The sequence below is a fragment of the Hemibagrus wyckioides genome, linkage group LG11 (assembly GCF_019097595.1).
Source record: "Hemibagrus wyckioides isolate EC202008001 linkage group LG11, SWU_Hwy_1.0, whole genome shotgun sequence".
NCBI classification, from domain to species: Eukaryota; Metazoa; Chordata; class Actinopteri; order Siluriformes; family Bagridae; genus Hemibagrus; species Hemibagrus wyckioides.
In genome coordinates, this window is record NC_080720.1 from 7620971 (window position 1) to 7633469 (window position 12499).

Sequence of the window (12499 nt, forward strand, 5' to 3'; positions counted from 1 at the left end):
CATGTTAGGGGTAATAAATGGCCTTTTTAAACATATGTAGAGTCATATATTCTGTTGCTGTAGATGTAGATAAAAATAATGTAACACTAGTACAGTGGGTCACATTTTGGACATTTATATCTAAGTGAGTGTAGCAGTGAATCATTTCCTTGGCCATATTAACAGCTTATGGGGTTTTATTTATTGTTCTCATGTTATTTTTGATTATTGATGTTGCCTGCTTCAATGGTAATAACTACTACTAAACAGTCACCTAAAAAATGTAATCCATTAACATGTTTGTTTGTTCATTCATTTGATTATGATGGATAATAGTTTATACCATAAATTAGAGCTGTATATCGAACACATTCTGTATAATTATGATGTATATTCTCGTTATATCTTTACAGTATTTTAACTAAAAGTCTCTGTATACTTAGAACATATGATCATGGTCAATTTAGCACTGGTAAACAGATAAGTGCTGTATTTTCCAGACATCTAATATCTAATATCCCACCATAGTGTGTTATATAAGGTAGCTGAAGTGCATTAGGGTTAAACAAACTCCACAGCTGCGCCATAGGTATAAGTGCTAATTGGCAATCCTATGATGGCCAGCTGACAGCTAAGATGGCCAGCTGACACATATGAAATGATGTTGCATCTGATTTTGCTAGATTGTCATTCTTTATGAAGAAATGAGCCAATCGAAAGGACACCTTCAGAGAAAGTCTGGAGCCATTGAGGACGTCGGTGTCGATCACAGCGCTGTCGGTGCGGAACCACTTTCTCCTCTACTTCTGCAAGCTTGATGTGATAGAGGTGGGAATGACCTCCTGGATTACAGGTTTATTACCTTCCCTGGAGACACAGAGAGAGAGAGAGAGAGAAAGAGAGAGAGAGAGAGGGAGGGAGATTAGATTTGGTTTGGATTGATCCCTGTTCGTGCAACGACTCAGGCTTCATGCCGGTTTTTTATTTGATTATCTTATGTACTGCTGTGGACTATAGCACAAAAGCTTTATTCTGAATACAGCGGACTGAAACACATTCAGCGATAATGCTAGCAACCACAGACATTTCACCACATAAATATGAAGTGATATGATGGGTTCTTATTGCCTTATTGCTGTCAGCTCTCATGCTGATGCTCTGATATTACTTCAAGCCATGCCTCCAGGACTTATGTCTACTTTATGCTCTTCTTTGTGTTTTCATATCGATTCGGCTATATGAAGTGCAGCACATCACAGTATATTGACAATAATTCACATATTTATTTATGTTGTGATAAATGTCATAGTGCTGCAGTAAGGCACATGGCACAAAAAAAGCCACTTTGAATATTCAGTTTGATCATTTTTATCCCCGCTTGTCATTCTTGTTGTGCATTTGGGTTGTGAGTATAATTGGCCAGGATGAGAGAGAGAGAGAAAGGCAGTAGATGAAAGTGTGTCAGGCAGAGGAATCTGAAAGCGAGGGAGGAGAAAAGAGAGATGCTCTCCCGGAGCATGTGTGTGGGTGTAGCGTGACAATATTTGGCAACTCTACATGACGAGAGCTGCACTTATCCTAATGAGCAGTAGGTATGCGTGTGCATGTGCAAAAGGGTATTACTTGTCAGCGTTTGCGATCAGTATATACTCGAAAATGATAATTCACTACTAGCAGAACATGTGAGAGAAAGGTCTACAAGTTTGCTGATGTGTTATGCACAGCAACTCAAATCAAGCTCTTAATTAAGAGTTCAGCTGTTCTACTTGTCTGAGATGTACATCGCCTCATGTATCTGTGGCTCTGTGGGAACTCTGTAAAACTCTACATACCGTTTCTTAGTAGTATCGCTGCAGTTCATTTATAATTACAGAATAATACACTAGATTAATAAATGTTGCCGTAAGGAATTAATTGGCTATTTTCTGGGTTTGTCCACATTAACAGCCATTAAAAGACTCAGAGTTTGATCTTTTTTCTATTTAAAAATGCATTAGTTTCCGGGTGGAGTGTCATATTTGATTACATACTGTACGGCTGTTTAGCAGATATTTAAAATGGACACTATATATATTATCTAAATTGCCCACATTGGACCATCATAACCCTTACAATTTAGTGTAGCTTATATGAGCTTGTGAGGTGAGTTTAGACAGTAAAGCAATTCCTGCAGGATTTCTTGATTTTTAAACGTTAAAATCATTCGTTTCCCCAGATTTGGGCTGTGTCATGTGACTTCATTAAACATGCGATCAGCTTAGCCCACCTCAATTCATGTGTGTCAAACACAGTGGCTGGTGGTGCATTTCACACCTAGGCCTTCACTGGTGTCCTTCCTGAATTAATCCACCTCTATACCATCATTATGATGGCATGGCAATAGAAACTAATCAACCGTTAAATAGCAAAGTAAAAAAGAAATTAGGCTACAGAATTTTACACCTTACAAGGAATAGTCAATTTTATTACGGTTACTTTTCTCAAAAAAGACATTCTTGTCATTCTTGCAGCGAATATAGAAACAATGTTAGAAACAGAAACAAAAGGACGGGAAATTGCTGACGTAATCGTATGCCTGCTAGATGGCCCCAGTGACGCCAACTCGAAATCTGATTGGTTAAGGTAACAATTTTATTGTCACTTATTTAAGCACTATTGATTCTGTAGGCAGATTTCTTTCACCCTGGCAACACATGATGTCAGCCACTGTCTGAAATATGATTGGATAAATACTCTTATCATAAATATACACTACTGGAAGCAGCGCAACCAAGAGAAAAGCTATGAAATGTAGAGAATAGATTATTCCCAATAGTCTATTCTCTACATTTCATAGCTTTTCTCTTGGTTGCGCTGCTTCCAGTAGTGTATATTTATGATAAGAGTATTTATCCAATCATTTTCATGGAAAAATATATTATGGCCTGCCACTGGTCAAACATGAGTACAGCTATCATAGAACATTATTACACATGTATCTTCACTGGTAGGGGTTTAAAAAAAAAGAAAGTGCTTGTAATTTCACAAAAATATTTAAAGAGGCCACAGCAAAATCAAGAGTTTTTGGCCGTAACAATCACAAAAAATCCAGGAAGGACTGGTAAAGGATTCACAGAGAAGAGCGAATAACTTTATGCGTTAACATAAAGATCAAGATTGCTATTGTAAATATGGAATCCTCCTTATTTTTTACTGACAGGGCATTAATTTTTACTTATTTACATTTAATGAGTCAGGACTCAGGATTCTCTTACACAGAATTTTAGTGGTTGAAGATAATACTTTCAAAGTTTAGAAGCTTACAGTATATACAAGCATTCGGGGGATCTCGGCAAGCTGAAATGGGTTTGATATCACCGTTTAATTTGAAGATAGAAACATTTTGTGAAACCAAACTAAGTATTTTTGTATTTGTGGAATTTTTCTATAAATGTAGTGCCTCTAGGAGGCTAGGTAACAACAGAAATGCTTATGTAAACCCCTGAGTGTCTACTTTCACATGAGCCGTTATCCACTACTGTGGAGTGTGGCATGTCAAAGACATTCAATGTTGAACATGGACACAGCAAAACAAGCACAAAATCCATTTTTTTGGCCTCTGGTTCAGAGAGTTTGTCTTCTGTTTATTCTTTTATGTAATGTAATGCACTTACATGCAAACTTTAATGTTATTTCAGGGTTATAAACCCCGCTCATGGCTTTATAGAAAAAAATAAATAAATAAAATTCTATGTGATGCTTATGGATGTAGGTACCATTAAATTGTCAGGTTTAAAGTACCTTGTTTGTGGCTTTAGAGCCCTAATATAATCCTTTTCCACATACTTCATTTTAAATTTAATTATCAGCCTCTTATCTTGAGTGTTGCGTTCAAAATGTAAATGTACTTTGAGCGAAATCAATGGTCCACATAGATCTTAATGGCTGTCATTTCCTTATTTAGCTAAAGCAGATTTGCCCTTCTCCAGCTGAAAACGTAAGGCGTGCACTGAATTTTCCCTCATAATTTGAGCTGAATTATTATATCACCCTGCCAGTCATCCATTTCAACACAGACACCTTCATATCGCTTCCTCTTCAGGCAGAACCATAAAAATAGCTTTTCCATTCCACTCTCTAGTTTTTCAGCATAAGCACATGAATTTAATGACACTGGGTGTAGCACTTACACCTTGATGGTGTCAATATTTAAATATACTAGTACTTGGCACCAATTCAAAATCCCCAGTCATTGTCCATGCCAGAAAATTCCTAGCTTGATTCTCTCCCTCACTGGGAGAAACATATGCTCATGAAATGATAATCCTGACCGTGCTCCATGTAGCAGCAGGACCGCGTTCCTCTTTGATAGGTGCCTGTCAATGGCATCATTAAAGATATTTAGGACGATGTGACTGTGTTGAATATTCAGAATTGGTGTGGATTGACTTGCGTGCGGTGATGTTGGGATGATAAAGTGACAGGCAGCTTGCTGAACATGCCTGGCATTGCATCAAAGCAACAGGCACAGCATCTGTGGCTTCAAACTTCCTGTCCTTCACGTTCCCTTTTGTTTACCTCTCATGCACGATGACATCATTGGTAGTCTCCAGCTGTCCCCTTTCATCCTCTGAACCTGGGACCCTCAGTCTTTCTGTGGAGCTTTCATTAAATCCATTGCTTTCTATAATCTTTATTTTGGTTGAGTAACAGCTCTTTACTGGGGAAGCTGTAGGCAGTAGGTGACCCTTCTTACGGGGCATTTATCTGTCCTTTCCTTCACCCTCTGCGCCTTGCCGCATACGTGATAAGAAAGGCAATGAATTATCGTCCTCTTTCCCTCGACTTCTTTGTTTCTCTATATATACGCTCATACACACACATACACACACATTTAATGAGACCGTGAGTTTAGAGTGACCCAGTTTCTGGATAACATGCCTTACAGAGAAAGCCAGATAAGCCGTTACGAGCAAAAACATAATCTGTTGTGACAGTGGATTTAAATGAGCAAAAACAAATTGTTTTAAAGGGTCCTTGCTCAATCCTGAGCTCCCCCCCCCCCTTTTCCTCTTATTCCTGTGTCCCGGTTGGTTTCCTTCAGGATCTCTAGTTTCCTCTCACCTTCCAAAACGATGCATGTAGGTGTGAATGTGTGAGCGTGTGAATATATGTGGGAATGGTGGCCTGAGATGGACTGGACTCTCATCCAAGGCGTATTCACACCTTACACCCTGTTTTTGCTGGATAAGTTCCAGATCCACCACAACTCTGAAAAAGATAAAATGCTTTTTATTTAGTACAGAAAGATTATTTTGTAGTCCCTGGTTGTCCAGCAGCAGGATCCTGCACACTCACTGCCAGGGTCCAGGTTCGATTCCTGGGCAGGGAACCATTCCAGCTACAGAGAGGTTAAACCTCAGTGCTGTTTCCAAGCCTGGATAAAATGGAGGGTTATGTCTGAAGGGCATCTGATGTAAAACCTGTGCCAAATCAAAAGATTGAATGATCCTCTGTGGTGACTCTGAACAGGGAGAAGCTGAAGGATGATGGCAACAACACAAAGTATATTTAATGCAAGTCTTCACAAACACCTACTGGACATTAATCTTGAAGCAAGACTGAAGTAATCAGTGACTTTGAATTCCTTGTCTCCAAAATACAGAAAAAAGTACAACATGTATAAATATATACAATCCCTACCTTCAGTTTCCCCTTATAAGTCAAGCTTTGTTTTCAGGAGCTAACAGCGATACCTGACTGTTATTCCATATAGTATTAAATGTTTTTACTACAACACACAACCACTAACTTCTCAGAGAAATAATAAACACCGGAATTGCTAAACACAACACATTACAAATATCTGTAATCCAAAATCCAAGTTTTGGGGCAGTGGTGGCTCAATGTTTAAGGCTGTGTGTTATTGATCAGGAAGTCAGTGGTTCAGAGACCTTGAGCAAAGCCCTTAACCCTCCCTGCTCCAGGGTGCTGTATCCCGACTGACCTCAACTTCCTAACAAGCTGAGAGACATAAGAAAAGAGTTTCCCTCTGCTGTAATGTACAGTATACGTGACAAGTAAAGGCTTTGTCATATTATTATTTATACATGCATTTCAAATTAGATGTTTCCTTTAAACTATTCTATATACGATTTAAAGCTTTAGTGGTTTCCTTTGTGACAGAGTGAAAATCCCCTTAACCCTCAGTTGCATAAAAAATTAGATAAAAATGTAAGTCGCCCTGGATAAGGGTGTCTGCCAAATGCCGGAAATGTAAATGTTAATATAAAATCTAGCATCAGCTGTTCTCTGGTCCCACAGAAACTTTTTAGGACAGTTTCTCAAAAAGAAAAGAACATATTCTTCTCTGATGCTACAACAAAAACCCTGTGTTGTATTTATTTGTAGAGTTTTGGCTAATTCAACACTCTGGAAGTCGATTCAACACTAGGGATTTCACTGTATACACACTCCATCAGTCAGTGCTTCTGCTCATGACACATGTTTTGAGATGATAAGCAAATAAACATTACCTACAATCGTTCCAAAGTAATTGCGTCGCGGCCAGCATTGACGTATCATTATCAGTTTGGCCAAACATGTAGCTCTAACTCTCCTGTACCTCACATTTGTCATCCTTATACTATTAATTACAGAGAGGGTCTGTTCTGATTCCAGACACACTTCCCAAACAATATACACCAGTTCGTCCGATGATGCCTTGACCTCTGACAGTTTGAACTCGTCTTCCAGCTGTCACACAGAGTGAGGCCGATGATTAAAGCCTGTCAGCATCAGAATCCACCCTGAGGGCTCCAATTTGATCGTGAGGAGTCACAACACACCGTGAGAAGATTTGTTTTTACAATCGTTATGGCACTGTGAACAAATAGAGTATGTGTCAAAAAGTGGCGGTGGATGGGTGTAAGCGTGTTTATTAACAATCCGATTCAGCAGACAAACCCGAGGTGATGGTGGAAAGTCAGCCCAACAGAGCAATGCAGGGCTCTAAATCCAAACGAAGGGCAAAATAAGGGGTTGCATGAATGTTCATTTTCACTAGACTCGTAAATCGGAAAAGTAATTGAGTAGTCAGTTAATCGTTTCCCGTAGTCAAAGCAAATACTGACTCAGCGGAAAATGTGGTTTAATTAACAGTCAAACACAAGCAATAAAATACATTCTCATATCAGCCACAATAAATGTGCAAATTACTACATCAGGGTATCACGTTTCACTATATCAGGATGCTGTGTGAGTGATGTAGAGTCTCAGCTATAATATTAGATTCAGGAGGTTAGAGGGAGAAGCTCTTATCCATGAACAAAACCCTACTTATACCTCAGTCAGTGGCCGCTCTTGGATGGAAGATCTTTTCTCTGCACTTTATACTAAATGACGTCAAATTGCTAATGTTTTGTTAAAGCAAAAAAAAAAAAAAAAAAACCACACAGGGCATTTGTAGAGTTTGATCACTGCTGGTTAAAAAAATAAATAAATAAATTTTACCATAGTATTTAAAGATTTCTAGGAGATATGCCTCCAGTAAGATTTTTTTTTTTCTAAAAATAAAAAATAAATAACATAAATAAATATATAAATAAATAAGAATTCAATTCTGGTAACCTGGCACATTTATTTATTTATTTATTTATTTATTTATTTAACCCTACAATTATCTAACCAACAGCATTAGTTTAATTTTATATTTTAATTCTTTGTAAAGAGCTTTGCTAAAATTGCCTACATAAACTTTTTTTAAGGCATCGAAACCGGTTACTGTTTGGTTGATGACAATGACCATCTCCCTATGTTTATACCTTGGCACTCTGTTTTACCCATGGAAATCTTCAAACAATTACTAACCACTTTAGCAGCTAACTATCCCCCTTAATGATCAAATCACTGAAAAAGTGTCGCCAATGATAACTAAATCACATCATTGTGGCAGAATGCCAAATTAGAAGCGATAAGCAAGCCCTCTTTTAGCAGTTAACAAGCTACCATTATCGATCAAATCTCTAAGTAAATTAGATCTGGAACACTGGGATGTCTTTCATTTAACTAAATACACGTTCACATACTACTCATTAACACCACAATAAACATTAGCCTGGTAGTTACTGCTCCTCAGTCCTCAGCTACAGTACAGAGTCATATTATGAATTATTGTCTGTCTGTAAGTAATGGGAAGTGACAGAAACAGGGCCTGTGAGTGATGAGGATGATCGAAGAGGATGCACAGGATGTTTTTTTGCATTAGCTGGTTTTACAAACAGCACTCATGTTTTAAATAATTCCAGTGATGTTAAAGATAACATTCAATGGATAGGAAAGCTGTACATGAATCTACACTAATCTACCTCACCAGACAACGATTTATTAGGTATATTAATCAGGAAAAGGGTCTAGGGACACCCTGGTATTAGACATTGCTAATTTAACAAAATACATTGATCTGCTGTCTTTTTTTTTATCTGACTGCATCTCCTTATGGTCGGCCTCACTGTTTTTTCACTCAGCTCAACTAGTCAACAGATCCCCACAGCAGAAGCTAGTAAAGTAGAAAGCTAGTAGTAGTCAGTTCACAAGTCTCTAGGGCATAAGCAAAACCTAACAGAAAGAAATCCACCTTCCAGATATCTGCACCTGGATGACTGAGAGCCTTCAGAGACACAAAGAGAAACCAGCTCTCGGAAATGTACACTGGAATGGTAACACAAAGAAAAAGTGAGTTTGATTGGCACTAAACCAATGCCAGTGTGGGTTTGTGGTGGTTTCTGGACTGGCGGTGGACTCGGATGTGATTATTACACGAGCTACACACAGTATATAAAACTGCAGTCCAATATAAAAACCCAAGATCACTGAACAATTCATAGCTATATCATAATCCAGTCCATAAAACAAGTCTGACAGAGACTCCAAGGTCAGATATATGGCACACACATTGTGGCTATTTATCTTCAGCAGTCAACACACTGTGTGTTAATTGCAGTTGAATCTGATACTAATCATTTCTGACCATAAGCAGCATGTCCAGGCTTAGCGGAAAGTGTGTGGGTGGTGTTCTATTTTACTCTCCACTCCATGGCGTCTCGTTCCAGCTACATTGTGTCCTGACAGGACTGGATTAAATTAAAGAAAGTTCACCATGTACTCAAAGTGGATAAACAAGCATTTGACAGTAAATGTGTTTCCTAATACGTCCAACACTCAGTGTTTATCTGACCATGTGTGCTGCAGAATAAAGGGCTCGTATTTCCTTTTCTACAGCACTGAGAGGGAATAAAATTGAGGCATAGCTGGGAGCAACTCTGAAAGTTGGCAATTTCTACTTTCAATCTACTTTCGAGAAGATTACTACTGCTCACTGACCTGCCCCACAGGCACTTTAGTAGCCCAGAGCCAGTGAGCTCTGCTTTAAAAGCTTAGGCATTTGCAGATAGTGTACAGTAAATCACTGCTGTGTAGGGAGTGCTGAAGGAAGGCTGCAGAGTCAGTGAGAAAATCTCACCGCAGTGTATTTCCATAGGCTCCACACACTTGCCTTAACAAACAATTCAATCGTAACGTAAGAAAAAATAAAATAACAAAAAAAAAATACTTATAATTATTTTTTACTACAACATTTAATACAGAAAACAGTGAAAAGAGTTCTACACAAACCAGTAGACCAATAGCACATTAAGAAAATTCTCACAAAAGGAACTAAAACACAACTATATTTTTATAGTTTCATGGTTCATGGTTTGCAGAGTGCTTGATGACTGACCAGTAAATAAAACCAGATTTTTCCAATATCGGTGCATACTCGAGCGCTTTCGAGCATGATCCAGTCAATAAAACGAGTTTCATTCCCCAAGGTCATGCTGGTGAACTGGCAATTAAAATAAAAAGGACGCTACACTGCAGGTTGCATCACACACATTGTTCCAAGGCGAATCAACTTTAGTGTTCAACACACCGTCACCAGCAATAAATCAGAGGGCAGAAAGATAAACTCAATCCAGTGGCCTGAGGGTGGTAACTGAACATGATCAAAAACAGACATAGAGGTTTCTTCTACTGTGCAGAGAGGAAGCGAGTAACGTTAACTATCAAGATTCAGGTTCAGCATTTGATGCTAATGTAATCGCTCTCTGTAAAACTGAACGAATGTTCCTAGTAGTAATTCGATTCTTCTTAATGTACAGAGTCTGAGGAGCGGTACAGAACAGCATCATCTGCAAAGAAATGAACAAAAAAAAATAGTAATAAGTTTCATATGGACTGTGAACAGAACTGGACCACATTCCCAAGTGATAGAGTTAGTGATAGAGTAATAGAGGTAATCATCATGTATTATGCATATAACAGGATATTATACTCATTGTGCTGATGCTTTTTAAAGTAGTTTCCATCTGCATTAAAAGCTTTTGGCAAAAGAGGAGCAGAATGTTTCTACAGAAGTAAAGTACAAACCAGACAGATGAGCGCTGAAAGCGCTGAATCATAATGCGATAAATATTCTAAGGGCTTTGCTGAAGAGAGATGATTTTGAAGTAAATGTGTAAATATTAAGATGAGACTTTATATCCCTGAAAGTACTCTAGTAGAAATACAATATTTAGGAATTTTCCCAGATAAATCAAACAGATTTAGGACTTAATTTACATCAGTCAGTACAGTAGTCAGTATTTTATTATTCTCCTTATTTAAGCACAATATCTAAGCAAACTAAACGATCTATTGCCATAGCTCTTGACAGTAAAGTCAAATTAAAAGTAAACAGTAAAAGGATCGGCAATCATTTAAAGCATCTTGACGTAATAAAAAAAATTAGCATTACGTGGAGACATTTTAAATAGATGAAATTATTAGGCATGGAAATGTAATTCTGTGCATTCTTTATTAAAAAAACAAAAAAACAAACAGATGACACATTTTGTGAAGAAACTCGCCGTTTAATTCCCTAATAATACAAGTTTGTTTGGAATGTGAGCAGCTATACAGTAATTAGTACATATACTGCATGCAGTAACACGTTAGCATAAGCATTCAATTACAGTTTTTGTGCCAAAACTTGGCGTATAAAACTTGGCATACGTACAGTTAATATCATTAAATTAAACGAAGCCCACAATGAACAACGTGAATGAACACATTTTAATGAACTGGCAAAAATCAGAACCGAGGCTGAAAAGCTTTACTTGGAGATGAGATGAGTAAATTCAGCACATCAGAACATGCAGAAAGTTCATTTTCGCTTGTTTTTGTGGACTTGTTAGTCAAGGATCGCCGATAGACTCCAACTAATATGTGTTCACTACTTTTTTTTACTTGCTTAGTTGGTAAACTTGCTAAAAAAATGTTAGTTAAGTGAAGCACTAGCTCCTGTGTAACTCTGCCACTTTATTTGAGCTATGACATAACAGTTGTTGTCTGGGGAAAAAATTTTACTCCCTTCTCCCATTTTCCTTCATTGATCCTCACAAGCTTTAGTTTCCTATGGAACATCTGCTCACAGGAGGTCTCAGCAGACATTAGCACATATGGAGGTGGCTATATATAAAGAGCTGTCTCTTATTAAGTACTTTATATTGGTTGCATCTTCATGTGTCTGTCGGTGCAGGGTATTGATGTATGTCACTTTGCATTAAGACTGATGCAGGTGTCAATACCGCTGCACAGTTGCTAATGCTCCTACATCCTTACGAGTTATAAAAACACCATTAATAACCTGTATCTAAATAATAAATGATCAGGGGAAGTCTACTGTTTATGATGTTTGGGAGTGGTGCCAGATTTGTGTAATGATTACTTCTGAAGGCACAGGATGCACATCTGTGCAGGCTCTGCGGTGGATGAGGATAATACTGAGCGTTAGAAAGAGAGATAAGGAAAGAACGTGCTCCTGTCTCCAAATAGGGAGCTATCAGCACCTTATACAATACACTGAAGAGGACTGATGATTGGCAGAAAATCCATCGAATTTGTTATCGCTACCACTTGTCAACAGTACAGAATCAGATGCATTTTGACTTATATGGTTAAGAGCACCATTCTTCCTTTTTTTTTTATTCATAAGTGCTCATGTCATGTAAGTATAAAGGGTATTTACAAAACTAGCCACCATCATTTAGCCTCCTGATGATTTGAAATATTAATGCTATGGACATAACAAAGAAACTGGCCTCAGATTAAAGTGGCCTTTTATAAACACGTGTATTGTTATTTACAGGTTTTCTCATTCGTTAAAACACAGTTAATGAAACTGGGATCCACTTGATCTTTACCATCACCTTCTTAGCACAGCATAAGTCTTCTCACTGCAAATGTCTTAACACTTTCTCATTTGTTTCACACATTATTCACACCCTTTTTCAAAACATCCACCACAGATCTCATTCAAAGACCCCAAACTCTGTTGGATTAATTGTGTTGAACAAAAGGGAAACATCTATTCACAGCTAATAGAAAGAAATTGCATAATTATGAAGATCTAATGCACCTGTGAGAAACTCATTCACACAACTCTTCAATCTTCCATCTATAA